Source organism: Eschscholzia californica, unplaced genomic scaffold, assembly GCF_041429995.1.
Source record: "Eschscholzia californica isolate CP2 unplaced genomic scaffold, dmEscCali1.0.p SCAF_5, whole genome shotgun sequence".
In the NCBI taxonomy this organism is placed as follows: domain Eukaryota; kingdom Viridiplantae; phylum Streptophyta; class Magnoliopsida; order Ranunculales; family Papaveraceae; genus Eschscholzia; species Eschscholzia californica.
In genome coordinates, this window is record NW_028238472.1 from 15,788,181 (window position 1) to 15,807,186 (window position 19,006).

Genomic DNA, 19,006 nt, shown 5'->3' on the forward strand with positions numbered 1-19,006 from the left:
GATTATTTAAATTAGCCCCAAACTTTATAATTTGCGGAACTTGAAAATAGAACCTGAAATCATAAAATGAAATTTGATATCAAAAAATTAGAAAGACAATAAATTTGCAACAAAACAATAAATTTCAAAGAGTAGAAATATACATAACCTAGAGAAAAGATCCGTGAGAGAAGAATCTTGCTTGGGTGGAGATTTTTGGATACTATTTTTCTACTTTGGGTATCAAAAGATTGATGGACGTTGAGAGAGAAAGAGGAGTTGCTAAAACTAATTTAGAAAGGAAGGGGGTGTAATGGGGGATACAGGTGAGAGGAGAGACCGAGAGAAATACTTGGAAAGGAATTTGGAAAGAAAAAGCCTTTAGTGGGTAGTTTGTAACTTCTTATTAGTATCTAAAAACATGGGATGTATCTAAACGGTTAGATAAGAAAAAGTCAAATTCTCTCACATTTATTATCTCAATTATAAATCATGGGAGGAAGGAATTATAAATCGTGGGAGAAAGGAGAGAAAAAAGGGATAGTAGTTGTTATTGTTAGGTAATGACTAAAATAACCTATAGTGGGGAACTTAATTACACAAATTTTAAATCTCATAGATTTTGAAATAATTTCACCCGTCGGATACACAATCTACACAAAGAATGAACGGTCAGACATATACCTTAGATAACCGACTGAGCTGTTTTAATATAATAGATTTAACTTGACTGGTTTGGTTTGGTTTTAATGGTTCCTAAAAAGTGCATCCACTTACCGAACCAAACCAGTTGGTTTTTTGAAATCTACAACCGTACCAAACCACTTGTTGTTTGGTTTGGTTTGAAAACCGACTGGACCGGTTTGGATTGGTTTGGTTTGATTGGTTCGGTCTATTTTTGCACACCCCTAAAAAACACATCTGGAATTTGGAAACAGCTATATACATCCGTTAGATTAACGTAACACGTAAGATCATTAACCCTAATTGGTTAGTCTATCATTTTCAATACACCCGAAAAGTACCGAAGCTCATAGTCTAGAAGTGAATATTGAGAAGAGAGAGAAAGAGAAGGGGGAAGAGAGGGAGATAATTGCTAGGGCGCGAAAATCCCTTTCATCGAAGAAAATCAAAAACAAAAATTCAAAGGGAAAAGAGAAGAGAAGTTACGTTAATTTGATTGATTGATTAATTGACGAAAGTGAAGAAGAAGAATGACAAGTATGGAGTTACAAAACACAGTAAAAGAAGCCCTAAATGCTCTTTACCATAATCCTGATGATTCAGTTCGTATGCAAGCTGATCGATGGCTTCAAGATTTTCAAAGAACTATCGATGCTTGGCAGTTCTCTCATTTTCTCTCTCTACTTATATCAATACTTTAATGATTATTCTGTATTGATGATCACTGTAGAATTTAATCAAATCAGATCTTTTGATGTAATCAGTGAGCTGATCAAGGTTAATTGTTTTTTGTAATGAAAGACTAGTTTTTGATTGATTTTTCAAGCAATTTTATTGTTAAACATGAAATAGCAAAGGTTTTTCTTCAGTTTTTGTTAAAATAGGTGTTTTTTTATTCTTCTTTTGCCGATTAATCAGAAGCTTGGTTGGATGGAGTTAGTGGGATTTTAGGGTTTTTTTACTTCTCTTTAGGTAATAATTTTTCATGTTTAGAAAGTATGGTATTTGATAAGTTGTTTAGTTGATTTGGTTAAGCTTTGTTTACAAGGAATTGGATAAAATGAGTTAGCTTGCTTATACTGAGAGTATTTATTTGCATATTCAAGTTATTTGTCATTCATTGGTGCCTAAGTTTGAATTTCTTCTATCCCCACTGTGATAGTTTGGCTATAGTTTCTATACCCAATTAAATAAGAGAATTCATTGCATTCAGGTAGCTGATAATTTACTCCATGATGCCACTAGCAATCTGGAAACTCTCATTTTTTGTTCTCAGACTCTCAGAAGCAAGGTAAATATTCTTCTTTTGCTTTCTAAATACCGAATCAACGTTTGGAGTTGCGAAAAGCAAAGATTATACGGATTTACGTTCTTCATTTGAGAATTGGTATCTGTCTCACCGTAAATTAATAGGTACATCCGTACAAAGAGATTTTGAAGAACTCCCTTCTGAAGCTTTTCCCCCATTACGTGATTCCCTAAATGTAAGTTGGTAATTAAAATTTTGGCTTGACATATTTTGTTTACAGATGTATATACCAATTTAACAAAATAAATGAATAGGATTTACGTATGTTATTATTGTTATCCACTTATCCTGTAGTGTTCAGCGGTCATTAGGAATCATTGATGTATCATAGTATTCTTTTTTTACATTTCCTTTTGCCATTTCAAAAGAAATGAATTGTACTTTTTTTTTTTTTTTTTTTGGTATTAAATCAAATCTAACTTGACTTATTCTTTCTCATAAAGATTCTGCTGCCTGGAATTGGTACTTATATTCATGTCTTTCTCTTCCATATGTCCAAACATGAAAATGAACATAAACATTTAATGTTCAACTTTTGGTATTTTTTCAACTTTAGTAGGACTGCATGACACAATACATGGCAAATACGATCGTATTGTTTCTGTTTAGTTGAGATCTTCCAATGAGGTTTAGTCATTTGCAGGGAGGACGGGGTTTTTTAAGAATGTGTTACGGAAGTGGTCTTGGGGTTTTCTGTTTGTTAGTCAATTGTTCTCGTCCTATTTGACTTGTTCTTTTTCTATATCCATGTCGCAAGTAGACTTTATACTTCATACTACAAATCTTTTGACACTGGTTACTGGCACTTTAGATATCTCAACAATTCAATATAATCGGGCTACCTCTATGGTTTCCACCTGCTTAGTTTTCGTGACATCCTTGATGTTGTCATTATGAATGATATGTATATATAGTATATACAATAATATACATAAGTATTACCTAGACATTTTCTTTTGTTTTTAAGTTGATGCTATACAAGTGATGAATGCAGGCCTTGCTGAAAAAGCTACACAAGGGGCCGGCCATAGTTCGAACTCAGGTACTGCTTTGGAAGTTCTCTTTAAATAGTTCGATTCTTTTTTTTTTTCATTTATTGACATGCTACTGAGCTCAAAGTTTACCTTTTCTAGATTAGCATTGCAGTAGCAGCTCTGGCTTTGCATGTCTCCGCAGAAGATGGGGGTATTGTAAATTGGCTTAGAGATGAAATGAATTCTCACCTGGAATGTATATTAAGTTTTCTGGAGCTATTGACTGTCTTACCACAGGTACATTCTGATAATGAGCCCGAGATCTCCTCATTTTCCTATATTAGAAGCATTCCTATGTGTTGGTCCTTGATTCTGTTACAGTTTTGCATGAAAAATACACCATTATATTATTATTTATCCAAAGTCAAACCTCTAATTTTCTTCATGAAATTGCAGAACGCGGAGGTAACGGTATTAATATATAAGATAAGATGCAAACATCACTACATTGTGGATTAATTAAAGTAGTAGAGTTGCAATATGAAAAGTTTCTTTACATCATCTTAGCGAGCAAAGCCGCAAGTCAAATAGTAATTCGCGTGAACTTTGTATTTTTGAGGAAATTTTGGAGTTGAATTATTTATTCATTTAATTTATAATTTTAGTAGCTTGCTCATTTGGGGGACAATTTTTGCCAGTTTGTAGCCTTTTTGTGGGTACCGGTTATACCTAGCACAATTACAATTTATGTCTTTGTTCAAAAATATATATTTTATCGGCAGTGCTGCCTTTTGTGATACATGCCATTTTTTGTGATCAGGAAACTTCTAGCCATAAGATAGCTGCTCGTCCACAAAGACGGCGTATATTTGAGAAGGAACTGATTTCATCAGTTGAGGGTGCTTTTAATGTCTTGACTGCTTGTTTGAGTCTTAACGAACTTAAGGAGCAGGTAAGTAAGACTTCAATTTCTTTTATTTCATTTTGACATCCTCCCCATATATGGACTTGTCAATGTTGTTCATTACCTGCTTTCTGACTTCTCTTTTCTTATATGCTATAAGTTTTTCTCTTACATTAGTAAATCCGATGCAAAAGATTCTGCCAGTCAACTAATTTGTCTAATTTATACATAATGAGTACTTTTTCTTTTTTTATTTAATTTTATATAGCTTTTGCTAATTTTTTTTATTGCTATTGAATGTTGTTTTGTATTACTTCGTAGGTTCTTGAAGCCTTTGCCTCCTGGCTTCGACTAAGCATGGGTAATTTATCTTCCTCTTATTTTTGTTGCTTTATCAGATGTATATGCTGTCTAATGTATGGCTAAAGATGTTTTGTAGAAAACAACAGAGATAAGTTTAATTGTCCGAGGACCCCTGGGCGAATGAGGTGTTGGTCGTACATCTGTCTAATTAAGTTTATGCTTGAAAGTTAACATGTGCCTCCTGTGGTCCTAAATTTCTCCCATTGTCACACATGATCTGATGATAGTTATATGCTAGGTTTAATTTGCTACATTACGAGAGGCAGGGTATAAACTAAAGCCTTAATACAGACATTTTTTATTCGACTTACCAGGAAAAGGTTTCCCTATATGGAACTCGGGTTGAGTATATTGTTGATGGTTAAGCTTCAAACTAATCCATCGAACCTAAGTTTGAACCAAGATGCTAACCTTGCACTTGCTATTTATGCAGTAAACATCGGCGCCTAGATGCCATTAAATCGCTAGGCTCCACCCAGCTATGTGCCTACCAACGTAAGAGTTGCTCAGTTCAGAAACCGAGTAAGTCGTGCTTAGCCCGAGTCGAGCTTAGCCCGAGTCGAGCTAGTAACTAGGCGTCACATAACTCGTTTGGGTTAAAAAAACCTTATTTCATTAGGGTTTATTGTTGGATTCCTTTAGAGAAGAAGATGAAGTTGTAGCAGATTTTAGGGAGAGAGTAAGAAAGCAAGGTGGAAAAGAGCGAGAAGACGAGATATCCAGTAGTTTTGGATATTTTTTCTCTTTTGTATTCCTCTCTCTCTCTTACATACGATATTTCTACTTTCTCTATTTTTTCTCTCTCTCCGTGCATCTTTCTTCCTTTCCTTTCTCTATAGATGCTCATTTCTTCTTTCTCACTTTTTCTCTCTACAGATGTTAAAACTGTATACTTTTTTAACATCAATTCTTGTATAATATATACATAATATAGAAAATAATATACTATAAATACGTAATAAATAACATAGTATATACATAATATATATATATATATATATATATATATATATATATATATATATATACATAATCAGGTGAAATCCCACTAGGCCCGATGAGATCCGTCTGGTCGCTAGTCCCAAGTTGGCGGCCTAGGCCCAAACTCCGATTTTTCCAGAATAACCCACCAAGCACATTTAAGTTTGTTAATATTGACTTATGGAGGAGATCAGACTTCAGAAAACTAAATATAGACTTTCCATGCCTTTCTTACACTGCGGAGATGGGTTTGACCTTCTAGGGGCATAAAATTCACAATCTGCAATTTTGCTTCAGTGTGTTTATGTTGTAAACTCGTCTGAAAATTATGTTTACAGGATCCTTCTTCTTCACTTGCTTGCCATCCTTTGGTGCTAACAGCAGTGTCGGCTTTGAACTCCGAGGTCCTATCAGAGGCATCCGTAAATGGTATGGGAGTTGAAATATCAATATATTATGTAGAAAGAAACTTTAAAATGTTTTGTCTCTTTATTGTTCCTATTTGCATATTCAATTTTGTAGGGTCAATAGTCCTAAATCCACAAATTTTAGCCTTAGGCCGGACATTACTTTTTGTATATGTAAAATTTTCAACTTATATTTTTTTACTATATTTGTTTTCTTTTTTCTTATGTTTTTAATTTTTACTTGGTTGCTTTGCAGTCATATCTGAATTGATAAACTACACAGCAGCCAGTAGCTCTGGCGGACTTTCTGCACAGATGCCCTTGATTCAACTATTAGTACCTCGAATTATGAGTCTTAGGGAGCAGCTTAAAGATTCATCGAAGGTATTATATGATTTAAGCAAGATGGACTGTCCATGTTAACCTTCTTATTCTTAAGTTTCTTTGTGGTAAAGAATCTTCCAGTCCAAAATGGGGTCGCAGTGCGATGGATTGTATAGCTGAATAAATTGTAGATTACATATGACAGGTGCCAAGTTGTCCAGAGTCTCCGGACTCTGGATTATTCATTGTTACAAACCATATAGGCATGCTTCAGCTTTAGTGCAACATAACTTTTTCTTATAAAGGCTGATTTGTGGTTATGTCTCTTGGCTTTCAACTGCTTGGAGAAGCGAGTTGGCCTGGATCATTATGTCAGACTTCTTAGTACTTCAATCTTCTTCCTTCCTGTAAACCTTAGTGTTTCAGACCTTTTTGCGTTGGTTCTCCTTTTTGTTTCTTGAGATTGTCTAAGCTTGAAGATATTAAATATTCTGTGTATGTACTTACTAGTCCAAGTTGCATTCACATTATTTCCGCTTGCTCCTTTTATTAGGATGAGGAAGATTTAAAGGCCATTGCTCGCTTATTTGCTGATATGGGTGATTCATATGTTGAGTTGATTCACTGGTATGTTTCTACATTGTGTTAAGACTTTTCTCACAATACTATGATGTGGTGTTGTCCACATGTTATTCTCGAGGATTACAATTATCCCTTGTTTTTTTTGTTATCTCAAATTATTAGGAATTTCATATTCATGTTAATATGTTATATGGCAAGTTTAAGACATTGTTTTTCTTTTCTTGGATATTCTGTTATCAAATATATTTGTTTCTTCTGCTGAATCAATGCAAATTGTGCAAGCATTGCTAGATGTTGCATCCCACCCAAAAAACGACATTGCTTCCATGACTTTGAAGTGTTGGCATAACCATCAGGTTAACTTGACAGAAAGGTGAATTCTTTATGAAATATGCTCACCTTTTACGTATTTTTCAGAACATATCGTGGCCAAAATGACCATATTCTCTCAGGGAGTCCTACTTATCATATGGAGGTGAAGCGTCAATGGAAGCTGAGAGAACTAGGAGGCTGCAGATATTCCGTTCATCATATGAGTCACTAGTGTCTTTGGTGAGTCATGAGTTGAAGATTCAGACATTCTGTAACTTTTGATAGCTACCTCATTTGCTGATGGTCTTAGCCACTGAAGAGCCATCTCAAATTCTCAATGAAGTATATATTGAATTGCTTGAGTGGTGTGCTGTTATTCACTTATTACGTATTTATTTGCACCTAAGTGTTCAATCTTTTCATGCACAGGTTAGCTTCAGAGTCCAGTATCCACAAGATTATGATAACTTCTCAAGGGGAGACCCCAGGAAATTTAAGCATACGAGATATGGTAGTATAACAACAGTATAACTGTGTTGCTCAACAAGAAAAGTGCTAAAATTGGTTATTTGGGTATTTATTTAGGAACATATACATACATATACGTGTATGTAAGAGCAGTATGTTGCACACGTCACACCTCAAGTTTCTCTAACAGTTCCCACTTAATGATGGGCTAGGTAGTCAAAAAACAATTGTGACGTCTCTTTTTTGTTTCTCCCTCTTCTTTTTTCTTAATTAAACATAGAAGAATATCCTTAATTTAGTTTCTATTTCTTCAGTAGACTTGTAGAAGTTGCGTAGAGGTGTGTCCATTATCTTGTGTTCACAAACAATTTAACTGGGCAGACTAGAAGACGTCATTATATGCCTGGACAAAAGATTGATTCATGTATTGTTTGGTCTTCAAGGAATTAAATGTCGACATATTTCGCCCGAAACGGTCGAAATATTTTGGTAATTCAAGCTACCGACACGAAAATGGACTTACACGAAATTTCGAAATGAAGTTTTAGGGCGTTATAGATGGAAGGAAAATCTTACCTTCATCTTGATCTTAAATCTTCTGGTTTATATCGTTTCTTAACAACTACAATATCTCTTATTATAGATGAAGATTCATCAAAATTTTGGAGATTTTGCTGTTCGTTTTGATAGAAAACCTAGAGAGATATAGAGAGAGAGGAGGTCCGCTGAGATGTTGGAATGAAGGAGACGACTCAGGTTTCGGTGTTAGGGTGTTTTAGGGTCATTTTTTAATTTTATAAGGGCGCCCTCCTTAGTGTTAAAGGCACCCCCTGCCCCCTCACAAGTGAGCGCCCTTAGCACTTACAGGGTGCATTTTTAGACCTCCTTCCCGAACTTTTGATATTTAGACCCTGGTCTGAAGTTCTCTTTTGTTAAGTCACCCCTGGTATCTGGTTACAAATTAACCCTCAAACTAACAAAATTTACCACAAATTCGTCATTTTTTTTTTCATTTTGGCCCCTTTGAGTCAAGATTACATCTTTTTATGCTTAGTTATGGTTTAAAGTCTTGTTATGAACAACTACATCATATTTATATCATTTCCTTAGATTTGTAAAATTTCCACATTGACCGAAACGTTTCCACTTTTGGGCCGGTCGAAATTTCCACCGAAACCGAAATTTCATTTCTTGGTGGTCTTTCTAATTTCTAGAGGATCAATGATTTGTCTTATTATACGCGTGTAATTTATGGTACCCTACAACCTTTTGTGCGTAATTGTATGATACCATGTTTTGTTCTGTGATGTGTTAAGTTACACTTGAAGATCAGATATTGGCGTCTCACCTGCATTATATATTATCTGATTTTTCCATTAGATTGCTCACTTTGTTACTTATACTTCGAGTTTTTATGTCACAACCAGTCCAGTCACCAAATTTGTGGTAGATTATGATCTTAGGAGTTCAGGTTTTTGTCTGTTACATACTTCTATTCATAATTTGTTGTGTCCTGATAGTAATATTATCTGGTGTACAGCTTATGACATTGCTTCGGAAGCTTCCACTCCAACCTCAACTGCTTCAGACAGGTGATATTTTCACTGTTATGCAAAGAATGGACTTACAGTAGTCAGTGTGATAGAGATGAATGGCAGCAACAACCACAAAAGGTGTATCGGAGGCGTCAAAAGAAAGATTCTAAGGCCCAAATTCTGATTTGGCATGTCTTAGATGAAGGGCCCACCTGGAATCTTGAATAATGTGGGCCTAATCCAAAATGGTTCCACCTTGTTCAATGTTTAATGCCTTTTAGTGTCTCTTTAATGTCTTATAGTGTCTCTTTAATGTCTTATAGTGTCTCTTTAATGTCTTAAATGTCCTTTATAATGTCTTTTAGTGCTCTAGGAGTTTAGAAGTTCAATAGTCTACAAGTAAAGATGGCAAAGGTGGGTTTTAGGCCTATATAAGGCATGTAATTCTGCTGTTTGAGACAGACAGAGAGTATTCCAGCAGCTAGTTAAGCTTTATGTGTTTGTGTGATGCAAATACCCCAAAGGTGTGATGCCTAAGGGCTCTAGGAGTGATTCCTAGTTTGTACTGGTGTGATACTAGTGCGTTATTTCTTATATCTATAATATAATCAAGCTATTTTCTTCCTTATTTCCAACTTCCCATTTGAGTCCTACATCATTTTGGTACCAGAGCGAGGTTACGTATGGCAAATAGATCTGGAAGAAATTTGCGAGGAAGAATAACTGATGACCAGCGTGACGAGATCCTTTTCAGAATTGTAGATACTCTCAATGATATTGAAATCAGACTAGGAGAGATGGAAATTCGAACACGCCATCCAGGTAATAATTCTGAAACTGCGGGACAAGATGACCAAGTTGGTAACGATGAGGAGGAAAATCAAGACGATCAGCCCCAAAACAGTCCCCCAAGACGTAGGACTCGTGTTTTTGAACCACTAAGAAACATGAGGGTACCAGAACATGATGCAGCTGGTGATATTACAAAGAAAGTAAGGATTGAAGTACCAGATTTTGAAGGTAAGGTTGATCCAACTCTATTTTCAGATTGGCTTACATCAATCGAAGAGTACTTTGATTGGTTTGATATGACTGACGAGCGACGAGTTAGATTTGCTAAGATGAAACTGGTGGGCTTAGCAAAAGTGTGGTGGAATGGTGTTGAAGGAGACATCAGACGAAAGGGACTGCCATCAATTGACACATGGCAAGAAATGAAGATTAAACTACGAGAGAAATACATGCCAGCAAACTATCATGACAAATTGTGTGATCAACTTATTAACTTAAAGCAAGGCAGCATGTCAGTGATACAATACATGCAGAAATTTGATGAGCTTAAAACTAGGAGTGAAGTGGTGGAAGATCCTCGACAAGCCCTTGCTCGATTTAAAGCAGGCCTAAGAGCTGATATAAGAAGGGAATTACTTCGACATCCAATCTACAATCTGGAACATGCTTTCCAACTTGCGTTGGACATGGATGAGTACCTAAGCTACCCTATAACAAAGAAGTTTGGGAGTCAAACCATGGAAACAGCAAATCGGAGGTCTAATGATGCTAATTATGGAGTTCGGACAGCAACAAATCAACAGGCCAACAAATCTCAAGTTTTTAGGGGTTCTTCTGCAAGAGATAACGCCAACGGCAAACCCTTTTCAGCAAATAAGTGCTTCAAATGTGGGGAGACTGGTCATTTGGCATACCAATGCCCTAAGAAGAACTTACATATTGGTATAGAAGACGAAACGGAGGCCGGTATACAAGGAGATGAGGAGAATCAAAATTTGTTTGATTACGGGACATATAACCCCGATGACTTAGAAGAAGATGAAGAAGATACGTCTCATTTATCTGTTGTTAGGCGCATCCTAGCATCTCCAAAAGTTGAGAAAGAAGATTGGCGACGTACTTCAATCTTCCAAATGTTGGTTCGTTGTGGTGACCAAGCTAAAAAGCTAATTATCGATGGTGGGAGCTGCATGAATGTTGTTTCAGCAACCACAGTTGAACACCTTAAGCTTGCTGCCCAACCGCACCCATATCCTTATAAAGTGGCATGGATAGACAATACCTCAATACCGGTAAGTCATCGCTGCCTCGTTTCACTTTCTTGTGGTACTTATAGTGATTCGATTTGGTGTGATGTGATTCCTATGAAAGTTGCCCACATAATTCTTGGGGGCCCATGGCTTTATGATCGTGATGTGCACCATCACGGGAAGGAGAACACATACAGCTTCACATTCAACAACAAAAACGTTGTTTTGAAGCCTATGAGTACAGCTGAAATTGAAAAATACAAGGAAAAGAAGCCCAAAACTGTTGTTGCAAGCAATAAAAAGTCCCTTCACATGATTACCAGGAAGGAATTTGAATTAGACAGCAAAGAATCGGGATTTGTGTATATTGTAGTGCAGAAAGAAGTTGATAAAACTGCTGCTGTCCATGCCCCTTCGATTCCCTCGGAAGTGTCGAAGTTATTGGCTGATTTTTCTGATGTGGCACCTGAAGAACTACCTGATGAATTGCCTCCTATGCGTACTATTCAACATGCAATAGACCTGGTTCCGGGATCACAACTACCTAATCTTCCAGCTTATCGCATGAATCCAAGTGAGCATACTGAGTTACAACGGCAGGTTAAAGAGTTGTTAACCAAGGGTTTTATTCGTGAAAGTTTAAGCCCTTGTGCTGTCCCCGCGTTGCTCACACCAAAGAAAGACGGTACTTGGCGTATGTGTGTTGATAGTCGTGCTATCAATAAGATTACCATCAAGTATCGTTTCCCAATACCTAGACTTGATGATCTATTAGACATGATGGCTGGTTCTCTAATATTTTCCAAGATAGATCTCAAAAGTGGCTACCATCAAATACGCATCAGGCCCGGGGATGAATGGAAGACTGCATTTAAGACGAGGGATGGTCTATATGAATGGCTAGTCATGCCTTTTGGCTTGTCTAACGCCCCTAGCACATTCATGCGCTTCATGACTCAGGTATTACAACCCTTTATTGGTCAATTTTTGGTTGTTTACTTTGACGATATCCTTATATACAGCAAAACAAAAGAGGAGCACCTTGTCCATTTGCAACGAGTTATGAGGCTTTTACGCCAAGAGAAGCTCTATGTTAACCTGAAGAAGTGTTCCTTCATGAGCACACATGTTGTTTTCCTAGGCTTTGTTGTTTCAGCGAAAGGTGTACAGGTCGATCCGGATAAGGTAAAAGCTATCACAAATTGGCCAACTCCGAGTACGGTACATGATGTACGAAGCTTTCATGGTTTGGCAACATTCTATAGGCGTTTTATCAAGAATTTTAGTACTGTCATGGCACCTATAACTAATTGCGTGAAGAACGGACAATTTGTATGGACGAAGGCAGCATCAATAGCTTTTGGCGAGATAAAGAAAAGGATGACGGAAGCTCCTGTTTTGCACCTTCCTGACTTCTCAAAGGTGTTTGAAGTGACATGTGATGCATCACATGTGGGAATTGGAGGTGTTTTAAGTCAAGAAGGACATCCAGTCGCATTTTTCAGCGAAAAACTGAATGAGGCAAAGCAAAAGTATTCCACGTATGACAAGGAATTTTATGCTGTTGTTCAAGCCCTTTGTTATTGGCGGACTTATCTTATTTTTCAAGAGTTTGTGCTATTCTCTGACCATGAGGCTCTCAAATACATAAACTCTCAAAAGAATTTAAATCGTCGTCATGGTAAGTGGGTTTCTTTCTTACAAGAATATGCTTTTGTTATCAAGCACAAGGCAGGTACTGAAAACAAGGTTGCTGATGCTTTAAGTCGAGTAGTTCATATCCTCTCTTCCATGCAAGTCCAAGTTGTCGGTTTTGATTTACTAAAAAAGGACTACCCCTCTTGTAAAGATTTCAGCATCATCTATGCTGATTTGTTGGCTGGACAGCAAGGAGTACATACTGAATTTTCTATACACGATGGCTACCTGTTCAAGGGGACTCAACTTTGTTTACCCGACACGTCTCTTAGAGAGCAAGTAATATGGGAATTACATGCAGGAGGAGCAGCAGGTCACTTTGGAAGAGATAAGACTATTGTAATGGTTGAAGATCGATTTTATTGGCCAGGCTTGAAAAGAGATGTTGCCAAAGTCGTTTCTCGTTGTCGAACTTGTCAAACAGCAAAAGGAAGGCGGAAAAATACCGGCTTCTATATGCCATTACCTGTCCCTCATGAACCATGGCAAGACCTAAGCATGGACTTTATCCTTGGGTTACCAAAAACCCTAAGAGGCCATGATTCCATATATGTGGTTGTGGACCGATTTTCGAAAATGGCACATTTTATTCCGTGTACAAAGACTGCTGATGCTGTCTCTGTTGCTAAGCTCTTCTTTAAAGAAGTGGTTCGACTTCACGGGTTGCCTACAACCATTGTCTCGGATCGTGATGTGAAGTTTATGAGTTATTTTGGCGTACTCTATGGAAAATGCTGAATACAAAGCTGAAGTTTTCTTCTTCTTTTCACCCACAGACGGATGGTCAAACAGAAGTTGTTAATCGAAGTTTGGGTGATTTACTTCGCTGCCTAGTCGGTGACCATGCTCCTAGCTGGGATCTGGTCATCCCTATGGCTGAATTTGCTTACAATAGTTCAGTGAACAGATCTACTGGTCGCAGCCCCTTTGAAATAGTAACTGGTATACTGCCAAAGAAGCCTATTGATTTGGTTCCTTTACCAATTGAAGCACGCCCTAGTGCTGAAGCAGATGCTTTTAGTAAGCACATTCGGGACATACATGATGAGGTAAGGCGAAAGATTGCAATCAGCAATCAAAATTATAAAGCACATGCTGATTTGAGGAGGAAGTTTATCGAGTTTAACGAGGGAGACATGGTTATGGTACGAATCAGACCCGAAAGGTACCCAAAAGGTACTTTTAAGAAACTTCACTCTAGAAGTGCTGGTCCATATATGGTTCTTAAGAAGATCAGCTCTAATGCATATGTTCTCGACTTACCCAAAGATATGGGCATAAGTAATGTGTTCAACATTGAGGATCTTACTTTGTACCATGAACACGACAGCTATGTAGTTGACAAGGATCCTGTCATTCGCCTACCACCAGCCCCACATTCAAAAGAAGAAATTGAAGACGTTGTGGATCATCAAATTGTTTCTACTAGGGCAGGTGGTTATCAAAAGTATTTGATTAAATGGAGGGGACGCCCACTTTCGGATTGTACTTGGATTAGAGATGATGAGTTTCAAAGACTCGACCAAGACCTTTATGAGAAGTTTCATGCAATTAACTCGCCGGGGTCGAGTTTTCTCAAGCCAGGGAGAGTTGATAGAGATGAATGGCAGCAACAACCACAAAAGGTGTATCGGAGGCGTCAAAAGAAAGATTCTAAGGCCCAAATTCTGATTTGGCATGTCTTAGATGAAGGGCCCACCTGGAATCTTGAATAATGTGGGCCTAATCCAAAATGGTTCCACCTTGTTCAATGTTTAATGCCTTTTAGTGTCTCTTTAATGTCTTATAGTGTCTCTTTAATGTCTTAAATGTCCTTTATAATGTCTTTTAGTGCTCTAGGAGTTTAGAAGTTCAATAGTCTACAAGTAAAGATGGCAAAGGTGGGTTTTAGGCCTATATAAGGCATGTAATTCTGCTGTTTGAGACAGACAGAGAGTATTCCAGCAGCTAGTTAAGCTTTATGTGTTTGTGTGATGCAAATACCCCAAAGGTGTGATGCCTAAGGGCTCTAGGAGTGATTCCTAGTTTGTACTGGTGTGATACTAGTGCGTTATTTCTTATATCTATAATATAATCAAGCTATTTTCTTCCTTATTTCCAACTTCCCATTTGAGTCCTACATCACAGTGCCTCAGACCCTGCTATGTTGCTAACTTTTCTTGTATTCAACACCTTTTCCCAGTCTGCTTGACTATTGGTGCATACTCGAAACGGCTTGATGCTTCACCAAATGGGCTTTTGGTCCTGCCTTCACTGATTGAGATTCTCACCAGTGGCATGAGTGCATCTGAAGATTGTGCAGCCGCTGCAGCTTTGGCCTTTAGGCACATCTGTCATGGTACATATTTGAAGTGCTTTCAGACAAAAATCTTACACTTCTTAGTCAACGATTTGTATTCCGGGGTGTGTGTAACAACTTTGCACAGTTATTCCTATATCTAGCTTCTGTGAGTGTAGGGTAGCGGTAGAGCTAAGTTCAGGTTATGGAAGATATGAAAAATAATACTTTATCTTTTCATGACTAGATTGCCGTAAAAAGCTATGCGGATCGGTAGATGGGCTATTTCACATATACCATAAGGCAGTGAGGGGGGATGGTGGCTATAAAGTTTGCGCCGAAGAATCACTATATCTGGTTGAGGCTTTAAGGTACGCTTTTTTTTGAATGATTTGATTAAATTGAAAGAGGAACAAGAATTTACAAACAGCCTAGAAGGCTACAAGAAAAAAAGATAAAAACAAAAAACAAAAAGCATTACAGAAAGAAAACATAAAAACCTCCCAAGACTCAACCATACTAACAAAAGAAATGGTCTTAGCCCAGCCCAGATTTCTGCTCCAATGATAAATAAGGCATTTAGCTGAGAAGGAAATCTTGTCTGGCGAGGAAGCTTTGTCCCTAAAAATGACCTCATTTCTGGTCTTCCAGACTCTGCCCAAATCATGGCCTTTGGAATCAGGTTTAGAATAGACTTCTTCTGGGAATTTCCTTTCAAACCGTTATCAAGCAAAGAGGAGGTTCTCAATGGTGTTAGGGATGACCCGCCTGATTCCTAAGCTTAAGATGAACTTAACCCACACCTCATAAGTCACAGCACAGGAGATGAACAAGTGAGGGACTGACTCCTCTGAAGTACCACATAAAGGATATCTGTTGGGAGTAGTTGGCCCTCTTCTTCTAAGGAAATCTACAGTTGGGGTTTTCCCCAGAACAGTAGCCCAAGGGAAGAGGCTAGCTCTCATGAGAATGTTGTTCCTCCAAATGTCAGAGAAGATGTGAGAATGAGTTGAGTTATCCTCTGAGATAAAAGGAAGTAAGTAGCCTTGACTGACATATCTGAAAACTGAGGAGAAAGCGAAACTCCAGTGTCCTCTTGCTCAGAGAGAGTCACCTGGTTTAGAGAATCCAGGAGAGCACTGACCTCACTAATCTCCCAGTCATTCAGGTTTCTTCTCAATTCCGAATTCCAGGATCCAGAAGAAAGATAAAAAAAAACTCGAACACAGAGCCTTCTTTAGCAATGGAAAGGTTGAAGATGGTGGGAAAACAGACTTTCAGGGGAGTATCCTTCAATCACATATCTGACCAGAAACTGGTGTTCTTACTACCATGACCAATCTTGAGCTTTATCAGGGCTTTGAACTTGCTCCATCTATTAAACGTACCCTTCCAAACCGAAATACCGTAGGTGCCTTTAGGTCTGTTAGAAATACACCCAAATTCTGCTTCACCATATTTCTCAGCAATAATCTTCCCCCATAAGAGCTCCTTTTCTAGGCCAAATCTCCACAGCCATTTTGATAATAAGGCATCATTCATGTGTCTCCACAGAATAAAGAACAGACACAGGCATTGAGAAAATTTATAAGCCCGTAAATTAATAGTAACTTGTTTGAGTTAACTGTCTTTAAACCTCCTCTTGCAGTGTGGTAATCACAGAACTTCCACCAGAAAACGCTAAGAAAGCCCTGGAAGCATTATGTTTGCCTGTTGTAACACCTTTGCAGGTCAGTGTTTTCTTAATCTGGTTTCAGTTATGTCAGTGTTGATGAACTCCATTTCCTTTTTCTTTTTTAATTTTCTGAAATTGATAATGAGACTTCTTTCCATATAAACTAGGAACTCATCAAACAGAGGTCCAACCGAACTACGGCAAACAATTGCACGTGATCTTACTATTCATAATGATCGCTTAGGAAACATCTTCAGGTAGAATCATCATGGTTAATTTATTTACTCCTCTTGTAACTAATGCCTAATGTGCGAGACTGAAATTGTTCTCAGGTATGTTAATCACCCTGAAGCTGTGGCAGATGCAATACATAGATTGTGGCTACTTTTTAAAGCTATCTTTGATTGGTAAGACTCTTGAGCCCTTTTAACGTTGACATGATGTAGTAGATTTGAATATATACCTGGTGATTTTATTCATATCCATCAGCTTGTGGGGCTTGTTTTTAATCGTGCTTGGGACATGCGAACAATGGAGGCTCTTTGCCGGGTTTGCAAATACGCTGTGAGTGTTCTAAACCACATTCTTTAGAAACCATATGGAGAACTTTGCCTATGCATATATTAGTATGAATATAAACCAGAATCATTTGATGGATCCTATTTTGTTTCTGGTTCTTTTGTTTCCATTATTATCTCTTGTCACGTTGAAATGTACTCCACACTACCAACCGTGGTAACTTATATTCTTTCTTTACATTCACTCATCCGGTAGCAGCTTGTCATTTAATACACCATCTTTTGTTATAAAACGTATTTTTAATTGGAGATTTAATGTTTCGGTCCGGAGCATACCGGTGCTTGATTAACTTAGTCAAACTTAATTTCTTAACTTTTACTATCTTATACTGTGACTCTTACAACAAAGAATTAATTTTTGAAGGTGAGAACTTCTGGAAAGTTCATGGGTATCACAATAGGAGCAATGTTGGAGACAGGGCCTATATAAATAACACCATCAGCCGTGTTTCCTATATCTATCAAGTGAAGTGATAAAAGTAATCTTCACCTAATCGTAGAGTTGTAGACAAACTCAAACTCTTATAGGTTTTCTAATCAATGGTTTCTGGATTGCAGATATTTGGGTCCGATCCGTCTTGTGCAGAATATCTCCGAAGTTTGATTGAAGCACTTTTCAGTCATACGACACATCTTCTAACCAAAATTTCAGGTATATATCATTGTCATGTCTCGGGTGACTTACATTACTGTTTGTTATGTGCTTACTAAGCTAATTGTATTACAACTCTTGCAGGATTTTACGGCTAGACCTGACATAGCTGATGACTGCTTTCTGTTAGCTTCGAGGTGTATACGCTACTGCCCTCATTTATTTGTTTCTTTTTCATGCCTAAGGACAGAAGTTCTTTGTGCAATTTGTGATGCTCATCTTGGTCATGTTTTTGATGATGGTCCACCTCCTACTCGAAAAAGATACTGTGTTAACAGTGCATCTCTCAAATTCGTAAAAGCAGAATAAGAGGCGTTGTGTTTGTAATTCGAAACTAATTAGCAATGAGTAGAGAACTATACGTTCATCTTGTATTTTGAATGTAGAAAAATGTTTGGTATATGAGAAATATTTTGATACGATATGTTGATATCTTTGTATGTGATTTTTAATATCGTTTATATTGATTTTCTACGAATCCGCGGGGCGTACATTTGTTTATACTGAACTTTGATTACTTCATTGATGGATATTTTCTCTTTCTTTACCTAACTACATTTTAAGACACTCAAATACTCATAATTAGATACTTAAGAGTTTGAATCAAATAAAAATACAAAGTAGAGGGCTAGAAAAAGATTGAGTCTTCCATTGGAGATGTTATTAGACGCTTACAATATCACATAGTTCTGGGATTATCTCCATTATGGGATAAATTACCTTTCTGATTAGATGCCACTTCTATTCTGAAAGCAATCGAACTAGTAAGATTGCTGAACTCTACCTCTAATGCAACTGCGAATGCCTCTAATGCAACTTCGAGTTCATTCTCTATAAATTTATACAAATTTTTGGTTCTCTTTAGGTTACTTAACTCGAAGTTCAGAAGATCCGGACCATTGGGTTAGGGGTTCATTACAGAAGCCAAAACCATTGTTAAGTTCGAACTTAATTCTGGACCCTAAGGACATTGCGCCTCTTGTAACATCTCATTTGTTTAAGGTTAGTTGGGAGACTGTTTCACATTTGAATCAAATAAAATTAGGGATCAAATGGTACCTAATGGAGGTTGATTTAGTTGGGTACAAATATGAGGGTACTTGTTCATTAAGTTTCTAAGATTAGAGGGACTGGTTTATGAGATATATAGGAATTAAGGACTCTAAAAATAATTTATTAGCCTGGACACTTTATAGCTCGACACATGGCATCCATGTCCATTATTATTGTTTTAAAGAAAACCAACCCCACCTGTTCAATT

General features: G+C 37.4%; 1 pseudogene across 1 annotated transcript; it reads left to right on the forward strand.

Annotated features, from left to right (window-relative positions):
- The first annotated feature begins 1,202 nt into the window (after positions 1-1,202).
- Positions 1,203-18,223, forward strand: LOC147537426 (transportin MOS14-like; annotated as a pseudogene). The gene is made up of 21 exons (XR_015225871.1): positions 1,203-1,324; positions 1,410-1,440; positions 1,909-1,954; positions 2,077-2,147; positions 2,967-3,014; positions 3,106-3,243; positions 3,767-3,898; positions 4,172-4,211; positions 5,533-5,616; positions 5,858-5,985; positions 6,479-6,552; positions 7,249-7,330; positions 8,828-8,879; positions 14,745-14,900; positions 15,088-15,211; positions 16,489-16,570; positions 16,683-16,772; positions 16,848-16,922; positions 17,005-17,079; positions 17,652-17,745; positions 17,830-18,223. The product of XR_015225871.1 is annotated as a transportin MOS14-like (transcript).
- The last annotated feature ends 783 nt before the right edge of the window (positions 18,224-19,006 follow it).